The following is a 19,687-nucleotide window of genomic DNA, read 5'->3' on the forward strand; positions in this document are numbered from 1 at the left end:
AAATCCCTAGCAAGGAGTAATGGAATTCTAAGTATAGGTGTATGGAAAAGCTAAGAGTCAATAAAGAACCTATATAAAACCTTCAGAGTACTGCATACATGAGTGAACTTAAGTGATGCATAGCATACATGCACTGATGTCAGCAGATGTGGCCATATTTTAATGGATTGAATAAAAAGTCCTCTTTAGACTTAGTTGCAATCACATATTCTTCAGAAATTTAATAACTGTTCACGGATTGAAAGAAGCAGCAATAAATGAACTGTTGAAAGACAAGGACAAACTGTTATACAGGAATTTGAAAGCAATTAGCCATGCCTGGGAGGAGAAAGAGTCAACGTTGCATGAACAAAACTGTTTTAACAACTGCTTGCTAAATGGCTGCCATAAATATAACTGATTCCCATACAGGAGTGAACTGCATGATAGTTGTGTCTTTACACAGGCAACTAGGCCAAATGTAACAAGAAACAGGGAACCTACTTCTGACAGGAGAGCTGGTCCAGAGATAATAGCACCAGAGGCAGAGTCAATAGTTTGGATGGAAAAATCTAATAGATTGTTAATGATATTACACCATAAACTTAAATGACAGTAAATTGTATAAGGATTCAATTCCAGCAGTACTTCAAAGAACAATAGTGCACAAGGATTGAACCTTGGACATCCAGAGACAGACACTGTTGTTTAGAATCATAGCTAACTCCCATAATTAATTAGGTTGTAGCTAAGCTGGGTTGTGCATCTTAACTTGATCACTCAAGAGAGCTTATTTTGGTTGCTACATGCTGTTACTTTTAAATAATTGTTTCAGTAATTGTTTGTCTATGAGATTTCCTAATAAGTAGTTGAATTAAAGGTAGCTTGCCTACAACATTGTGTAAGTTCTGCATATTTCCAAGGTGTAAAATAAACACACCTCATCCAGAATAATCACCCACTTGAAAGGAAATAAATAAATAAAAATAAAAAGATAAAAATCCATTCCTGAAACGATTGATAGAATGAGTAAATTAGTGGTTGTTACTCACAGAATGTTCAAACATTTGTTGATTTATAGGAATATTTCACTATATTTTCCAACAGCAGCAAATATTGTAATATCTTACGTTTTTAATTAGATAGTTTTTTGTAAAACTAATTATGTTTTCTAATACAAATACCCAGTCATAAGAACATGGAAAGTAAGAGTGGCGTAGGCCATTTTGTCCATTGAGCCTCTCTATCATTCAAAATAATGAATGTTGATTTTCTGACATAACACCAGAGTTATGCTCTATCTCTCAACACCCCTTGATGCCATTAGTGACTAGAAATCAACTATTTTTTCCTTGAATATATTAATTGACTTAGCCTCAAGTGGAGCATTCCACAAGTTGGCCCCCGTCTGAGGGAAGAAATTTCTACTCATCGCAGTCTTATTTGGTCTTATCCTGAGATGGCAATCCATGTTTGAGGTCCCTTCAGAAAGGGGAAACAGCATCCTGCCATTTGGTCTCCACAGTCTGATCAGAATTTTATATGTTTCAATGAGTTCCCCTCTCTTCTAAATTCCAGTGTATACTGGCCTGGTCAACTCAATCTCCTCTCATATGATAATTGTGCTATCCCAGAATTCGAATGATTTTTCACTATACTCCCTCTATGGCAAGTAAATCTTTTCTTAGATAATGAGACCAAAACTACACATAGTGCTCCAGGTGTGGTCTCATCTAGGCCCTGTGCAGCAGCATTAGGGCATCCTTGTTCCTGCATTCAAAGTTTCTTGCAATAAATACTAACATACCATTTGTCTTCCTAACTGCTTTTGTAACTTGTTTGCTTGCTTTCAGTGACTGGCCTACAAAGACACACATGTCACTTTGTATGTCAGTATTTCACATTTTAAATAATACTTTGGCATTCTGTATTTCTTACCAAAGTGGCTAACTTCACATTTATCCACATTATATTGCGTTCTGTCATGTATTTGCCCACCCACTCAGTTTGCCCAATCGTTGTGTAACCTTTTACATCTTTCTCACTATTCACAATCCTAACTAGTTTTTTTTTGGCACTAGCAAACTTGGAAACATTATATTTAATTCCCTCATCTAAATCAATGATATATATTGTGAGCAGCTGAAACCCAAGCACTGAATCCTGCGATACACTGTTAGTCACTACCTTTCCGTCTGGAAAAGACCCATTTATTTCCTCTTTCTTTTCTGTCTGCTAACAAATTCTCTGTCAGTGTACTACCTCCAAACTCATGTGATTTAATTTGGTACGCTTGCCTCTTAAGGGGTTTTCAAAACCTTTCTAAAACTTCACATCCACTGGGTCTCGTTTAACTATTCTATTAGTTACATACTCATAATACTTTAAAATAGAATAAAGAACTGCAGATGTTGGAGATCTGAAACAAAAACAGAAATTGCTGGTGAAATTTATCAGCTGATGGATAACAGTTCTAAACAAGAGTCACTGGACTCGGAATGCTAACTCTGCTTTCTCCCCACAGATGCTTACCCAGCTGTGTTCGGGAAGTTACTTGAGAAGATTCTGAGGGATAAGATATACATGCATTTGAAAAGTCAGGGTTTGATTAGGCTTTGACAAAGGGTCAGTTAGACTCAAAACATCAGCTCTTTTCTCTCCTTACAAATGCTGCAAGACTTGCTGAGATTTTCCAGCGTTTTCGCTTTTTTGGTTTCAGATTCCAGCATCCGCAGTAATTTGTTTTTATCCTTTGATTAGGAATAGTTAGCCTGGCATTGTGAGTGGGAGATCACAAATTTATCATAGTTCTTTGAGTCCAAGCAACATCCTTGTAAATTTCTTTTGCATTCTTTCCAGTTTTATACCATCCTTCCTATAGCAAGGTGACCAAACTGAATATAACGCTCCAAATGCAGCCTCACCAATATCCTGCATAACTGCCACATAACATCCCAACTTCTATACTCAATGCCCTGACTAAAGAATGCCAGTGTACCAAAAGCCTTCTTCGCTGCCCTGTCTATCAGTGACTCCACTTTCAGAGAACTGTGAACCTGAGCTCCAAGATCCCTCTGTTCTACCACACTCCTTGAGGCCCTACCATTCACCATGAAGCTCTTATCTTGATTTGACTTTCCAAAATGCAAGACATCACATATATCTATATTAAACTCCATTTGCCCTTTCTTGGCCCAGTTACTCAGCTGATCAAAGTCCTGCTGCAAGTTCTGATAACCTTCCTCACTGTCCACGATACCATCTATTTTTGTATCATCAGCGAACTTACTAATCATACCTTGTACTTTCTCATCTAAATCATTGATATAGATAACAAACAGTCATGGACCCAGCACCCATCGCTGAGGCACTCCACTAGTCGAATCCGACAAGCATCCTTCCACTATTACCCTCTATTTCTTACCATCAAGCCAGTTGTGTATCCAATTTGCCAGTTCACCCTGGAGTCCATGTGATCTAACCTTCCAGAGCAGCCTACCATGTGGAATCTTATCAAAGACCCTGCTGAAATCCATATTGACTATATCTACCGCCCTGCCCTCGTCAACCTTCCTAGTCGGTGTGGACTAGTTTAGGCCAAAAGGACTGACTCCATGCTGTAGGACTCTTTGACTCTATGACTTTAAGCTGACAGACCTGCTGAACTTTACCAGTAATTTCTGCTTTTGTCTCAAAATATTCTAGTTAATTTGTCGAACATAACTTTTTGTCTAATCTCATTGATAATTCCTAAATGCCATGTTATCACATTTTTTGATGTGGATGTGCCAGTGTTGGACTGGGGTGGACAAGATTAAAAATCACACAACATCATGTTATAGTCCAACAAGTTTATTTGGAAGTGCAAGCTTTCAGAGCATTGCTCCTTCATCAGGTAGCTTGTACTTTAAAATAAACCTGTCAGCCTATATCTTGGTGTTAAAGATGATCACAATGTTTATAAAGACTCTACCACTTCCCTTTTAGATTTAGGCAAGTCTGAATTTAATGAGATGAGATAAAAACTGTCCATAGTAAACTGGAAAAATATGCTAATGAGTAAAACAACTGTGGAGGATGCAAAAGGGCTTACATAAATGAAAAAAAAGCAGCATAGGATAGAAACAAAAAGTAGCAAATGGCCACAAAGCCATTTCCAAGAACTACTAAAAGGGATTATGGAAGGAAAATGCAAGAGACATCAAAATCAATAAGAATGGGAAAATGGCAGACATTGAATAATTACTCTGTCTCAGTATTTACAGTAGAAAAGAAGGATAGCGGGCTGGATGTCCCATAGAAATTAATGGTGAATCTGGGACAGGTTATAAATTATTATAAGTGAAGTATCAATAATGAGAAAATTAATGGAAGTGACAAATACCCAGGACCTGACTGTTCCCATTTGAGGGTAGTAAAGCAGCACATTATATGTACCATAACTATCATCTTTTAGAGTTCCCTAGATACTGGAGTAGTCCTGCTGGATTGGAAAATTGCACATGTCTGTCCGTCCCTTCTTTTGAGAGGGTGACAGAGGAAAACCAGGGAATTACAGTCCTGTTATAATCAAGAATGGGGTAACTGAAAACCGCAAAATTTTCAGTAATCAGGCAGAGAATCCATTTGGGATGGATTTATGACAAGTAGGTCATGCTTAGCAGACCTCATGAAAAGTGTTGAGGAGGCGACTAATGTAGTGGACAGAGAAATGTCTATCAATTTTGTTTGTACCGATTTCCAGAAGGCATTTGATAAAGTCCCACATAAGAGATTGTTAATTAAAGTAGAAGCCAATAGAAATGAGGGCAAATTGTTGACATGGCTGGGAAAATGGTTATGTGACAGGTGACAGAAAGTAGGGAAATGGATAGCTACTCAAATTAGCAAGATATGTCCCACCAGGATTTGTGTTAAGGTCTCAGTTATTTACATTAGTTATTAATGACTTGGATGATGGCATAGAAAGTCATATGTCTAAGTTTGTTGATGACCCAAAGTTGGTGAATATTGCAGATTGTGATAGTGATAGTGATATTAATAGACTAGACGAATAAATGAAACTGTGGTAAATCGATTTCAATGTAAACTACTTCAGGTACCTAGATCTTTAAAATGCGTGGATAAGTGCAGAAAATAATCAAGAAAGTTAATGGAATGCTAGCCTTTATATCTCGACAACTAGCGTAAAATGATGCAAAAATTCTGCTGCAGTTATGCAAAAGAGAAGCAGAAGGCTGGAAGATCAAAGCAAGCCAGGCAGCATTAGGAGGAAGAGAGGTCAATACCTTAGATGTAACCCATATTAAGGACTGGGGTTGGGTGTAAGGGGAGCTGCAGATAAAGAGGAGTGGGGCGTTGGGTTCGAGTCGGGTGGTGAGGTGGGGATAGACGAACATAGGTCGAAGGTACAACCTGGTTGGTTGATGGGAGGAATGAATCCAGTTTGTAACTGGAAGGAAGGGTTGATCAGAGGAATGGAAGGGAGGGGGAGGGGCTGGGAAGGAAGTCAGGGGAAGGGAAGGGAGGTTATTTGAAATTGAAGAACTAAATGTTTAACCCTCCGGGTTGTAGGCTGTCCAGGCAGAATTTGAATTGTTGTTCCTCCAATTTGCGTATGATTTGCTGTGGCAATGGAGGAAGCCAAGGATGGTCATGTTGGAAAGGGAGTGGAGAGGGGAATTAAAATAGGCAGTGACTGGGTGATCTGGTTGGCCCCTGCAGGCCCGGCTGAGATGCTCTGTGAAACATGCTCTGAATTTACATTTGGTGTCCCCGATGTAGAGGAGGCAACATTGAAAGCACCATATATAGTAAACTAAGTTGGAGGAGAGGCAGGTGAATCTCTGTCTCACCTAGAAGAACTGTCTAGGGCCCTGGATGGAGGGGAGGTGGGGTGGTGCGCGGGCAGGTTTTGCATCTTTCCCGGTTCCAGGGGAAGGTACCTGGAGGTTAGGGGGGTGGAGGGGAGTGGGTGGTGGTGGGAACCAAGGATTGGCGAAGGGAATGGTCCTTCCGGAAGACAGTGGGGGTGGGGGGGCTGGGGGGGAGGGAGGGGAAGCTGTACTTGTGGTGGGGTTGAATTGGAGTTGGATGATACGTTGGTTATAGAAACTGGTGGGGTGGTAAGTGAGGACAAGGGGAGTCCTGTCTTTATTGTGTTTAGCATGGGGAAAGCATTTAGAGCAGTGGAGCAGTTATACAAAACCTGTTTAGACACCACAGAGAGCAGATCTGGTCGCTACACCTTGCAGGGAGTATAATGGAGTCTTCCAAGAATGATATCTGGACATTAGGGGTTAGGTTATGAGTAGAGACTATATAACTTAAGCCAGCTTTCTCTAGAAATTAGAGGTTTAAGGGGTAATCTGATCAAAGTCTTTTATATATTAACAGGAAAAGACAGGCTAGATACAGATAAAATATTTCCAATGGTTGGGGATTCTAGAACTTGGAGACAACATCTAAGAATTAGGGCAAGAGCATTCAGGAGAGATGTTATGAAGCATTTCTGCACACATAGGGTGATAGATGCTTGGAACTCACTTTCACAAATGGTACTTAATTCTATATCAGTTGTCATTTTAATTAAGAAATACATAATGTTTTTATTAAACAAAGGTATTCAGAGATACGGACCAAAGGCAGCTATATGAAGATAGACCACAGATTTAGCCATTGAATGGCGGAACGGGTTGGAAGGACTGAATGCCCTACTCCTGTTCCTACATTCTTATGTTTCCTACACTAATGTTGGGTTTAATTGATACTACATCTGTAATTTCCAGTTTTCTCACTCCCATCTCTTTTCAGTCCTAGAAAGCTTTTATCTTCTTGGATATAGGAATGTGCTATGGTAATGAATACAGCACAAGCCTTCTTCAGCTTGATCTTGTCCTGGGTAATTTGGGAGGTCTACCAATATAAAATATAATTCACAGGATCCTTTTATTATACAGATTTTGGCTGTATCATCTCTGAAAAAGGATTGGTAACACTAAAGGGCAGGTGCCTTTTATTTGTTAGCTCTGTCAGATGCCATGTCATCACTATTAGGTCAATCAAATAATATTAAAGTTCATAAAAAATATAGCTTTCCTATTTTTGAGTACATCAAAGAACTTCTGGAAAGCAGAACCTCTGAATGAGGAAACAACTTTTCATATCTCTGAAGGTCAAGTTTCTAACAGGAATGATGTTCAATCTAGAATGAAACTGGATCAGGCATAGGTACACTGCATTCTTTTTGTCTTCAAGGTGAGCTTTCATCACTATTTGATGTGAGCATTGTGATTAAACGTCTGCAAAACCTAGGATTGTGACAGGTTTGCAAAGTGACCTCCAGTTTTAAGCTTATGTGAAAGATTACTGCAGTTGTTGGAGCAACTGGCCTAATACTATTTTAATCTATTTCTTCCTCAGGAATAATTATGCTTTCTTGAGATCTATTGTTCTTGTGAAAGTGAGAATTACACAGAAAACATACATGTTCTCATAAATGAATATTAATGCATTGTATGAAATCTGTTATAGGTGAAAATAAATTCAAAGGAAAAATTTAAAGGAAAATAACACAATTGCAGTATAAATTTGTTTTAGCAAACAATTTTGAATATTAGTATGTACTTCAGTGTAGAAAAAGGGACAAACTGATTTTTTTTAATTGTTTTTCATGCAGCAAATGTCATCAACAACCACGAACATGAAACGAATCGAAGAGTCAGTCCCATCACAGGAAGCAAAGTAGCTGACACCACATTGCTAAAGGCTTGGAATTTCCTCTATTAAAACAAACATTTTTTTTCTGCAGTGACCCTTCTGTGTTTTATATTCAGAGGTTCCATACTGTGACTAAAGAAGATTATGCAGCATTCCAGCATTGCTTCCTGAAAGAAATGTAATTAAAATAAATTAGTTGAGTTTAATATAATAGCGGTTGAGTTAAAATGAAGGGTGCAGAACACATTTTTTCAGCAACAATGCGCACACAATGCCTTAAAAATAATGTTTGATGTTCAATATTTTGCTGTCAATAGTACTTTAATAATCTTACATTTTGTCTTTTTTGTTATCTAATTGCAAAAGCTTTGGATCATCACTGTTCCAATATGGCTTGAATCTGACACTTTGAAACACCCAATGTATTTAACTGTCTTAAAGTAGAATTTGCAGTCTGAAAAGTGCTATTTCTCAAAGTTTAACATTGAGAACTAATATTTAGCTTAAAATTGTCAGAAAATTAGCCCAGCTAATCTGGACTTTTGTTACAGCTGAAAAAGTGCAGAAATGATTTAATACCTTTGCATCTGTTGTCAATTTTGAAGCAAAGATAACAATGTTTACTCTCTGGAGTTTATTATAAGGTTTCAGTGCATAAGTGACCATTCAGGTTGATCAGCACTCAGAAGGTTCTGCTAGTTACAGAGATTCTGAAGACTACAGAGATAGGACAGAACAAAATCATGAAGATATTTAAAGACGGTTTTTATAATATGTTGTGATTTTTATGGACTGAAAGCAATACATGTTATTAAGAAAAGAAAGTGAGCAGGAAATGTTCCAGAAGAGGACAGGGCATCAGAAGTTTAAATCAGTAGAGAATGATTAGGACTGCTTTGAATCTGGAAGCAAAAAAGAGATGTTTGAGCATTTCAGTAGCTGGTCTTATTGAGCAATACAGGGTCATCTGTGGATCAAATAGGACTGCAAGGTTACAAGCAGTCTGATTCAGTGTGAGACAGAGACTGGCTAGTGGAATGGAATTCGTGCTACATGGAGAGAATTTGAGATAGCGGCTGAAGATAATGGATGTTGTTATTGGAAAATGGATGTCAAGCATAAATTCAGACAGACTGAGGCAATAGCAGCATGAAATGAAGTGGTGCAAAGTAAATATCAGTGTATATGGATAAGCTGAACTTATGTCTGTGGATTATATTGCCAGATATCACCCTGTAGATGCGGAACCAGAGTGAACAAAAACAGGTCCTTGAGGAATGAAATACTCCATGGAGGCTGATATCTCATCACCAAGTCACCCTTTATTTACACAAGCACAGTACACAGACTCTGACTAGTCAGCTCAGAGCCAGTCCCTAGAGTGGTGCAAATCCCTGACACTCCTGTTAATATCTGTCAGCCTGGACTCCCTGATTTGCCAAGGTTAACAGCTCCAATCTGTAACTCATACTCAATGAGTTCCACATGGCCAATCTCGTCCTAATCACTACAAGGAATTCCAGAGATTATGTAGTTGAAGGATAGCTAGGAAGAGAGGCCAGTGCTGTATTTAGTGTAGCCATCATCAGGAATGTAAGAACAGAACAAGGTGAGGGGCCTTTGTATTGATTTGACCAATGAAAGAAAGGTGTACGTAGAGGATGGTGCAATTGTCCAAGAGAAATATCACAGACAGGCTGAAGAGCACAGAAATGAATATAAAGCTCTCAAGTCACAATCACAGGAAATTGTGACTTTGTTTAAGCTAACCTCAAATGCTGTGGAAGACATGAAGACCTGATTGGTCAGATTTAAACAGCTGAATGTGGGCAAAATAGGCACTAGTTTGAAGAGATGAATAATGATTGTGAAAGAGAGGTAATTATTTTGCTAAAGAAGGTAAATCATGCAAGTTATCTGAAGTAGGCTTATGCTGAAACAGACATTGGAAGTTTAAGTTAATAACTTAGAGCAATATTTAAATAATCACAATCTTTTTCTATATTCTTTTACAAACCTATGATGGCTATTATAAATGCATCCATTTTATAATTGACTTTAGCTAGGCTGTGGTGAGCCAATATTCATTACAATGATCAGACATTTAATTATTACACTGTATTGATTACCTCATCATCACAGCTCCCAATGGACAATTTCGCTTTTATCGAGTTTCTTTTTCACAGACCATACTTATTGAGAAGTGACTAATAACAATAAAGTTAATAAACCTTTTTAGATGCACATATCAGTGTCTTTTTGTGCAGTTATAAATTAACGTAAAGCATAGTCATCCATACAGTTAAATAACAGAAATCTCGAACTGAAAGGGTGTTATGTTGAACTGAGATTTATACTTTTAAGTTAGTAAACCACTTTGCAATTTAAATCTGGATTAAAAATCTAAAATAAACATGATTCCCCTCAACAAAATACTTTCAGAAATGCAAGCAGTATCTTATGCACAATGATCTGGATTTTGAGAACTTCTTAAGTTCAATATTTTGGAAATCGCGCAATGTCATAACACTCTTAAAAGTGAAGAGTATGATTGGATAATGTTCACTTTACTTGTTGTTGATTGATTTTTTTTATTTGAGTTAAGCATACCATGCTAATTTAAGTTCACATTGACTGTTTTAAGACTTACTGAACTACATTCCAAACATAAACCCCTATTCACATAAAATGTTACCTCGGTTATTTACTCGTCAAGATTCAGTTACAACATTGACAGGTTTTCAAATTTTTATCTACCATATTAGGGCAAATCTTAAACATTTTAGCTGTTATCATGCACAAAAATGTCTCAATTATCTTCAAATTATTTCCTGTACCGTATGCCCTAAATCCCTCTTGAATGCATTATGACTGGGCCTGGGGGTAAGTCAGAGGTCATATCCTCCCCTCACTTGCTTTAATAGATTCCTAATCCACTTGACAAGATCTGCTTTTTTCTGTAGCAGTTGCCAAAGGAAATCATTGTGGTAAGTTCTGTTCTTAGTAACTTTAACATATAGCTTAATGTGGAGAACTGATCTGCCAAAAAGGAGAAAACAATAGATAATCATGATGCATTTGAGCTGTTGTCATTAACTGACAGTACTCTGCTGTTCATTGAATAGAGTCTTTCACTATTAAAAAGCAGTGCAGTGGATTTGGGAGACAAAGATAACTTAATCCTATTCTTCCATAAATGTAAATTCATTTTCTTTTTATTTTGTTAGTTTTTCATGTTGTAAATCATAGAATTTAAATGGAGAAAATATCAATTATTGATCAACTTTAAATAATGAGACAACTTTACAAGTAAATGTATCACAATAAGCAAAAGATCGTGGGCAAGCTGTAGCGTTTCATAACTGTGTTCCTCATACATCTACAGAGAATATAATTTTAAATACATTCTTGCAGTGATTCAAGTAAGCATTATATCTTGCGATATCACTTTACAATCTGACTGTGCTAAGTAATTAAATGAATGACTGTCAAGATATTCAAAACCTGCGACAAAAATCATAACTAATTTGCAGACACACCAATGCTAAACTTATAACTAAAGTGAGTATCCCAAAGATTCAACTCCGTTTCAATTCGGTCAGCGAATAATGCACTTTTTAAAAATCGGCTGGTAACAAAACAAAATTGATATAAATTGTCTTATAATCTGTGGACGCAATAAGTTCAGCTCATAATATTTGGAACATCAGAATTTTTCAAAATACTTATTCGTATTCTTCTCTGACAAACTTGTCACTTTATTGATTCCTTCATTTAAAGTGATCATCACCGATCAGGCCAACATTTATTGTCCATTCCTAATTGCCCTTGAGAAGGTTAAAATGAGCTTTCTTCTTGAACTGCTGCAGTCCAGGTAGACCAACAATTAGAGAGTCATGAGGGAAATAGATCAGGTGAATGGCAAAGGCCTTTTCCTTGGGGTGATTTTAAAACTAGACGGAATATTTTAAGGTGAGAAGAGAACGATTTAAAAGGGACCTGAGGGGCAACATTTTCACACAGAGAGTGCTTCGTGTGTGGAATGGACTGCCAGAAGAAGTGGAAAATGCAAGTACAGTAACCACATCCAAAAAACATTTGGACAGGTACACGAATAGGAAAAGTTGGGAGGGATATGGGTCAAATGCAGGCAAGTGGGCCGTGTTTAGTTTGGGAAAGTTGGTCAGCATGGATGAGTTGGACAGAAGGGTCTGTTTTCATGCTGTATGACTCTATGGCTCTACGACACTATGTATGCCAAGATTTTGACCAAGCAACACTGAAGAAATGACAAAATATTTATAAGTATGGATGGTGTGTGGTTTGGAGGGGAATGTGCAGGTGGTGTCTTCCCATGCATCAGCTCTCCTTGTTGAATTGGAAACTAGGAATTCTTCTACAAATCCTTGCTTCCCAATTCAATGACTAATAGGTGTGACTAGTCTTTGACCTCTTCCTATCTTACACTGCTCCTCCTACACTTTTTACTAGGTCTGAAATAAAGGTCTTAGCTTGGAGTATCATTTCTCCCTCACTGGTCTTTCAGAAGTTCCTGCTTTTAAGTGCTTCAAACTGTGTGAGTACCTCTTAAAGCAATAAAGTCTTTAAAGCTGTAAACTCATGTGGTCTTGTGTAAGTTTCTTTTCCTTAGTCCATTGGATTGTTTTTTCCACAGTTGTACCTTGTAGTATTAAGTCATAGTGCCCACTATTGTACATCATGTGGTATTTGCACATAGAAGGATGATGCCACCATTTCTCAAACAAGATTGGAGTAAAGGCTTATTTGATTTACCTTTGTAGAGGTACAGCCATTAGACAATCTTAGCAAGAAGAAATTAAATGTAGTTATCATATGATAACAAGACACATTAGCTAGTTAGACGTTGTTACAAAGACAATTAGGAGACATAAATGAAATAGATAAGCATTGATCTTATTCAAGGTCCAGAGTTATTCTCCCAGTTTCTCTACTCAAGAATCTAGGACATCATTACTTTAGGTGAAGCAATGCAGGCTCTAATATCAACTCTTTCAGAACCATTATCTTCTAAACAGAAGCATCTTGCTGATGGGTTGCTTGTGCCGGTACTGTCCTTTACGAATGCTCTTAAGCTGCAGTGCCAGTCAAAGGGCCCCAATGATATCAGGCAAAGAGCATCACCTACAGAAGTGGATGCCACTGAGGCAGGCAAGTGAACACAATCTTTCAACATGGCAGCACAATTGGAATCCCCTCAGATTGATGGGGCAAGCCCTCTGCAGGTATATTAACAAACTGTGTAGTGGCCTTTCATCCTTGTGATCCTGAAGGTTGGGACATGGAATCTCTGGGTATGTGGGTATACCTACTAGAGAAGGTGCAAACCTTGACCTACTCTTGGGAGATAAGACAGGGCAGATGACTGAGGTGTCAGTGGGGGAGCACTTTGGGGCCAGCGACCATAATTCCATTAGATTTAAAATAGTGATGGAAAAAGATAGACCAGATCCAAAAGTTGAAGTTCTAAATTGGAGAAAAGCCAATTTTGACAGTATTAGGCAAGAACCTTTAAAAGCTGATTGGGGGCAGATGTTTGCAGGTAAAGGGACAGCTAGAAAGTGGGAGGCCTTCAGAAATGAGATAACAAGAATCTAGAGAAAGTATATTCCTGTTAAGGTGAAAGGAAAGACTGATAGGTATAGGGAATGCTGGATGACTAAAGAAATTGATGGTTTGGTTAAGAAAAAGAAGGAAGCATATGTCAGGTATAGACAGGATAGATTGAGTGAATCCTTAGAAGAGGATAAAGGAAGTAGGAGTAAACTAAAGAAGGAAATCAGGAGGGCAAAAAGGGGACATGAGATAGCTTTGGCAAATAGAATTAAGGAGAATCCAAAAGGTTTTTACAAATATATTAGGGACAAAAGGGTAACTAGAGAGAGAATAGGGCCCCTCAAAGATCAGTAAGGCGGCCTTTCTGTGGAATCACAAAAAATGGGGAGATAGTAAATGAATATTTTGCATCAGTATTTAATGTGGAAAAGGATATGGAAGATATAGACTGTAGGGAAATAGATGGTGACATCTTGCAAAATGTCCATATTACACAGGAGGAAGTGCTGGATTTCTTGAAACGGGTAAAGATGGAAAAATCCCCAGGACCTGATCAAGTGTACCCGAGAACTCTGTGGGAAGCTAGAGAAGTGAATGCTGGGCCTCTTGCTGAGGTATTTGTATCATCAATAGTCACAGGTGAGGTGCCGGAAGATTGGAGGTTGGCTAACATGGTGCTACTGTTTAGGAAAGTGATAAGGACAAGCCAGGGAACTATAGACCGGTGAGCCTGATGTCGGTGGTGGGCAAGTTGTTGGAGGGAATCCTGAGGGACAGGATGTACATGTATTTGGAAAGGCAAGGACTGATTAGGGATATTCAGCAGGGCTTTTTTGCGTGGGAAATCATGTCTCACAAACTTGATTGAGTTTTTTGAAGAAGTAACAAAGAGGATTGATGAGGGCAGAGCAGTAGATGTGATCTATATGGACTTCAGTAAGGCTTTCGACAAGGTTCCCCATGGGAGACTGATTAGCAAGGTTAGATCTCATGGAATACAGGGAGAACTAGCCATTTGGATACTGAACTGGCTCAAAGGTAGAAGACAGAGTGGTGGTGGAGGGTTGTTTTTCAGACTGGAGGCCTGTGACCAGTGGAGTGCCACAAGGATTGGTGCTGGGTCCTCTACTTTTTGTCATTTACATAAATGATTTGGATGCGAGCATAAGAGGTACAGTTAGTAAGTTTGCAGATTACACCAAAATTGGAGGTGTAGTGGACAGCAAAGAAGGTTACCTCAGATTACAAGAGGATATTGACCAGATGGGCCAATGGGCTGAGAAGTGGCAGATGGAGTTTAATTCAGATAAATGCGAGGTGTTGCATTCTGGGAAAGCAAATCTTAGCAGGACTTATACACTTAATGGTAAGGTCCTAGGGAGTGTTGCTGAACAAAGAGACCTTGCAGCGAACTTTCATAACTCCTTGAAAGTGGAGTTGCAGGTAGATAGGATAATGAAGAAAGCGTTTGGTATGCTTTCTTCTATTGGTCAGAGTATTGAGTACAGGAATTGGGAGGTCATGTTGCGGCTGTACAGGACATCGGTTAGGCCACTGTTGGAATATTGCGTGCAATTCTGGTCTCCTTCCTATCAGAAAGATGTTGTGAAACTTGAAAGGGTTCAGAAAAGATTGACATGGATGTTGCCAGGGTTGGAGGATTTGAGCTATAGGGAGAGGCTGAACAATCTGGGGCTGTTTTCCCTGGAGCGTTGGAGGCTGAGGGGTGACCTTAGAGAGGTTTACAAATTTATGAGGGGCATGAATAGGATAAATAGACAAAGTCTTTTTACCTGGGATCGGGGAGTCCAGAACCAGAGGGCATAGGTTTAGGGTGAGAGGGGAAAGATATAAAAGACACCTAAGGGGCAACATTTTCACACAGAGGTTGGTACGTGTATGGAATGAGCTGTCAGAGGAATGGTGGAGGCTGATACAATTGCAACATTTAAGAGACATTTAGATGGGTATATGAATAAGAAGGGTTTGGAGGGATATGGGCCGGGTGCTGGCAGGTGGGAGTAGATTGGGTTGGGATATCTGGTCAGCATGGACGGGTTGGACCAAAGGCTCTGTTTCCATGCTGTACATCTCTATGACTCTATGACTCTATGAGTGCTCCATGGCCCACTGCCAGAAAAACAACCTGTCTGGTTTGGCAATCTCAGCACACAGTGCCGATGCAAGGTAGCCCTCCTTTGTGGAATGTTAAATGCACAAGTTGCATTACGCAATTTGAGGAAATTCACTTGGAAACAAGAGTATGTGAGGGAAACGTTTCAATGCATTTCGTAATTATCTCTCTGTCTAACTGCCCCTTTCACCTTAACCAAGGAATCAGGAAACTTCAACCCATTAACTCTGTATTATCTCTACAGTTACAGGCAAATCCACTGACTATTTTCAATGTTTTCGGTTTTAAAATCCAATACATGCTGAGTGTGTTGCAATGATTGTCAATTACCATTAGCAAAAGGGAATCTGAAATATGTTTGTTATGAATATGCATAACCTGTTTCTCTGGTTTCTCTTTTCCTATTTCAAATCACTTAGTTTCTTCTCTGACACATTGGCTTCATTCCAACAGTGTTTGTAACAGGTAAAGAATTATTTGAAGACATTAAACAGGTTTTATGCAATTCATCTATGAGAAAATAATTGTAGCAATATTATATCCAAACTCCCACAACCCTTTGAGTGCAAATGCAAAGCCCATTAAACTATTAAGAATCTGACACTGGAGTCATGAGTCATGGTTTCAGGTCATAATTTTGGTCAGCTATGAAATCATAACAGATATTAAGATTTACGGTTCAGGTTTGATTTTGCAAGGGTGAGATATGAATTTGACCAATGTTGTTAAAATGCACACCTTTCGCATAATAGCTGCCTATTTATAGCATAAATACATTATGGTAAATCTATGCATGCTATGAGTTCCCAGGACTGTAAAGATATACTTCATGGAACCTGAGATGTTAAGGTTGTCTGCATTGATAATCAATATACACAATTACAACAAAATAAACCCCACAAAAGGCAGTGGTGATTTGAAAAGTGGTTTTCTATTTTGCTGATTATTCTAACAATTATTTTACAAATGCTAATGGCATGTTACTTCAATAGACACTTGCATGGTATCAACAGGAAAAGTAGAAATGATTTGTTCCTGACAATTCAAATTCATTTCATGTAGGCCTTATAACGTTTTGTTAATAAATATGAAAATATTCTGTACAAAAACTTGATGCCTTAGTTGTTAAGATTTGCAAATTCTGAGAAGTGTAGAGTTTCTGAGAATTCTCACAAATTAATGTTGAAAGCAAAGATTCCAACCACTAGCACAGGCTCGATTTTCTCCTGGCCCACATGAATATTAAAGAAAGCACCTAATTTAAAGAGCAGACAGCTCTACCCTCCCTTTCTGTTTCCTTACAATGGAATATCTGTTGCAGCAAAGAATTTTGAAATTGTATGAGCCAGGGAATACAAAGCAGTGAAAAGGAGTTAGATTGTACCTGTGGGGCTGCCAAAAATCACTTTGGCTGCTGCTTTCTAGGAGGTCTCAAGGCACTCATCCCATCTAGCCCCCACCCAACTCATCCTGCTCCCCAACCCCACCCTTAGCTGTTGGTAGCTTCAATCTGTTTTCTAGTAATCAATATGGTACATTTTAATAAATTAAAAATCAATGTGATTGTTGTGTCCTTTGAACACAATGGGAATAAATATCAGGTAAGAAGTAAAGTAGGCTTTTGACACACAATCCTGTCCATTGCATAAAGTTAAGATTCTGGTAGCAAAAGATCACTGGACATCACCAGCTGGTCAGCATTTATTGCATATCCCTAGTTGTCTTTGAGAAAGTGGTGGTGAGCTCTTTTTCCAAACCTCAATGCTGTTTGGGAGAGAATTCCAATATTTGTCTCACTGACAGTGAAGGAACAGCAATATATTTCAAAGTTCAGGTTAGTAAGTGACTTAGAGAGGAATGTGAGGTTGTGGTGTGCCCATGTATCTTCTGCCCTTGTCCTTTTAGATGGTAGTGGTCATGGGTTTGGAAGACGGTATATATGGAGCCTTGGCAAATTTAGTGCTACCTGAAGTGAAGCATGGTATCATATTAAAGTGCCTTTTAAATGACTTGAATAGGAGCTAATGAACAGTGATATTAAATTCAGTAATGGAGTTGGAGATGTATGACCACGATCTCTGATTGAGAAGCGGCTGCTGTATAAATGTACTACTTGGCTCCTTGTTTTTTTGCCTGAGTGCTTATTAATACATGAAACATAAATGTACTTTATAATAAATAGGATATAATGCGTTATTAAAGATCGAAAAGGAAGTTATTGTCAAGCAGTTTATAAAACCCAAATGATTATAAGAATATGAACTTACTGTGCAAAGTACTTAAGTATGATCTTGCATATAGTTGTGATATGAAACATCATGAAAAACATTTGGCTATGAATCCAGAATCTGGCTTTTCTAATGGTGCATTAGATTGATTGCTGATCTTTGTAGGTGGCACGGTGACTCAGTGGCTAGTGCTGCTGCCTCACAGCACCAGGGACCCAGGTTTGATTCCTGCCTCAGGCGACTGTCTGTGTGGAGTTTGCCTGCGTGTGTTTCCTCCCCCAATCCAAAGATGTGTAGGTCAGGTGAATTGGTCATGCTGAATTGCCCATAGTGTCAGATACATTAGTCAGGGGTAAATATCAGGTAGGGGAATGGGTCTGGGTGGGTTACTCTTTGGAGGACCAAAGGGCCTGTTTCCATCCTGTAAGTAATCTAATCTTTGCAACTCTGATTAAGCATGTTGCATTTGGTAGTCCTATATGTTAAAATTCAGAACCATTGTTGCAGTGTTTTGTTAGCATTGGTGTATTATAATTAAACATGAAATATATGACACCTGGAACAGAAAATATGTAATTATGAAAATGAAATACTGTTTATTAATGGGATGAGAAGGGATAGGGATGTGAGAAGCCATGAAAATATAGGAGTAACGTTTAACTGTATGGCAATTGACTAATTGAGCAGATTGGCTTGTTGTCTGAATATGCTGCGAGGAACATTTTGAGGGCTGTACCATACTAATATTAAGCATGAGGTTCTTGTAATGCATGTGGTAGTGTGCCTACCTGTGAGCCAGGGCTCAGGTTCATATCCCACTGCTCCCTAGGTGTGTATTAATATCTTTGAACAAGTTATAAGAAAATAACTATTAACATAAACATAGCTGGTTGTGGACACAGCTATTTTGGGAAATGTCCCGGAGGGGTGCAGAGGAGGGAGGGAGAGTGTGTGATACAATATTATAGATATGCCTAATTTCAGATTGCACTCTAATAACATTCACCACCCAAAGACAGGTCTGACCCATAGTAACATGTCTTTCACCACAATTTATATAAGATTAGATTCCCGACTGTATGGAAACAAGCCCTTCAGCCCACACCGACACTCTGAAGAGTAACCCACCCAGACTCATTTCCCTCTGACTAATGCACCTAACACTATGGGCAATTTAGCATGGCCAATTCACCTGGCCTGCACATCTTTGGACTGTGGGAGGAAACTGGAGCACCCAGAGGAAACCCACACAAACAGTTGCCCGAGGCTGGAACTGAACCTAGGACCCTGGTGCTGTGAGGCAGCGGTGCTAACCACTGAGCCATTGTGCCTAAAGCAGCAGGTTCTGAATCCACCCTAGCTGGAGCAGGTTTGAACATGTACTATGAGCATTAATCTGATCCACTCCAGCCATTGAGCCAACTGAACCAATAGGTCACCCAAGGAATCTGAGTTGCTGTGGCAACTTACACTTTGAGAGGACCTGGTGAGGTAAGGACCCAAGACAGACAGTCAGCATCACTTGACTGAGCAGGTGAGAAAAGAGCACTGATGCAGGCAGTCAAAGAAGAGATTGATTCATTTGAGTTGATCGGAATTTGTTCTTGCTGTACCACAAGGAAACAGTTCGTTTTTCATGAATCTCTGGAAAATGGTTAAGGTCTTGTCTGCTCTTTAGTTATAACATAGCCTACAAGACAACAGTCTGGTGGATGCAAGAGGAGGCCTCTGGTGGCAGTGGCAGCAATGCTAGGATGAGTCAAACATGGGTCCACTCTATTCTGGGGCCTCCTGCCGAGCAAGGAGCAGGTCTTGCACTGACTCTACTGGCCCAGATTTGCAGGCTGAGCCAAGGCTTCAGGTCTGCAGCTAGGCCTGGGTGCTGGAACGAGCGGAATCATCAGCAAAAGGGACAGGTGGAGGACCCCAGAACTGATGACTGGCGTCAACTTCTGAAGGATGGAGAACAGGAGATACAGAACCCACGCATCCCCAGCTTGGACACATTATCGTGATTGTCATGGCAGCGGTT

The 19,687-nt window shown here is 39.1% G+C and overlaps 1 protein-coding gene across 1 annotated transcript in view; it reads left to right on the forward strand.

The window, feature by feature from the left end:
• Positions 1-12,188: 12,188 nt before the first annotated feature.
• Positions 12,189-19,687, forward strand: part of nckap5l (NCK-associated protein 5-like) — an 807,388-nt gene continuing 799,889 nt past the window's right edge. The window contains exon 1 of the mRNA XM_060827141.1: positions 12,189-12,274. The gene's annotated coding sequence lies outside the window, so the exon portion shown is untranslated. The remainder of the gene's footprint in view (positions 12,275-19,687) is intronic.

This window comes from Hemiscyllium ocellatum, chromosome 7, assembly GCF_020745735.1.
Source record: "Hemiscyllium ocellatum isolate sHemOce1 chromosome 7, sHemOce1.pat.X.cur, whole genome shotgun sequence".
Classification (NCBI taxonomy): domain Eukaryota; kingdom Metazoa; phylum Chordata; class Chondrichthyes; order Orectolobiformes; family Hemiscylliidae; genus Hemiscyllium; species Hemiscyllium ocellatum.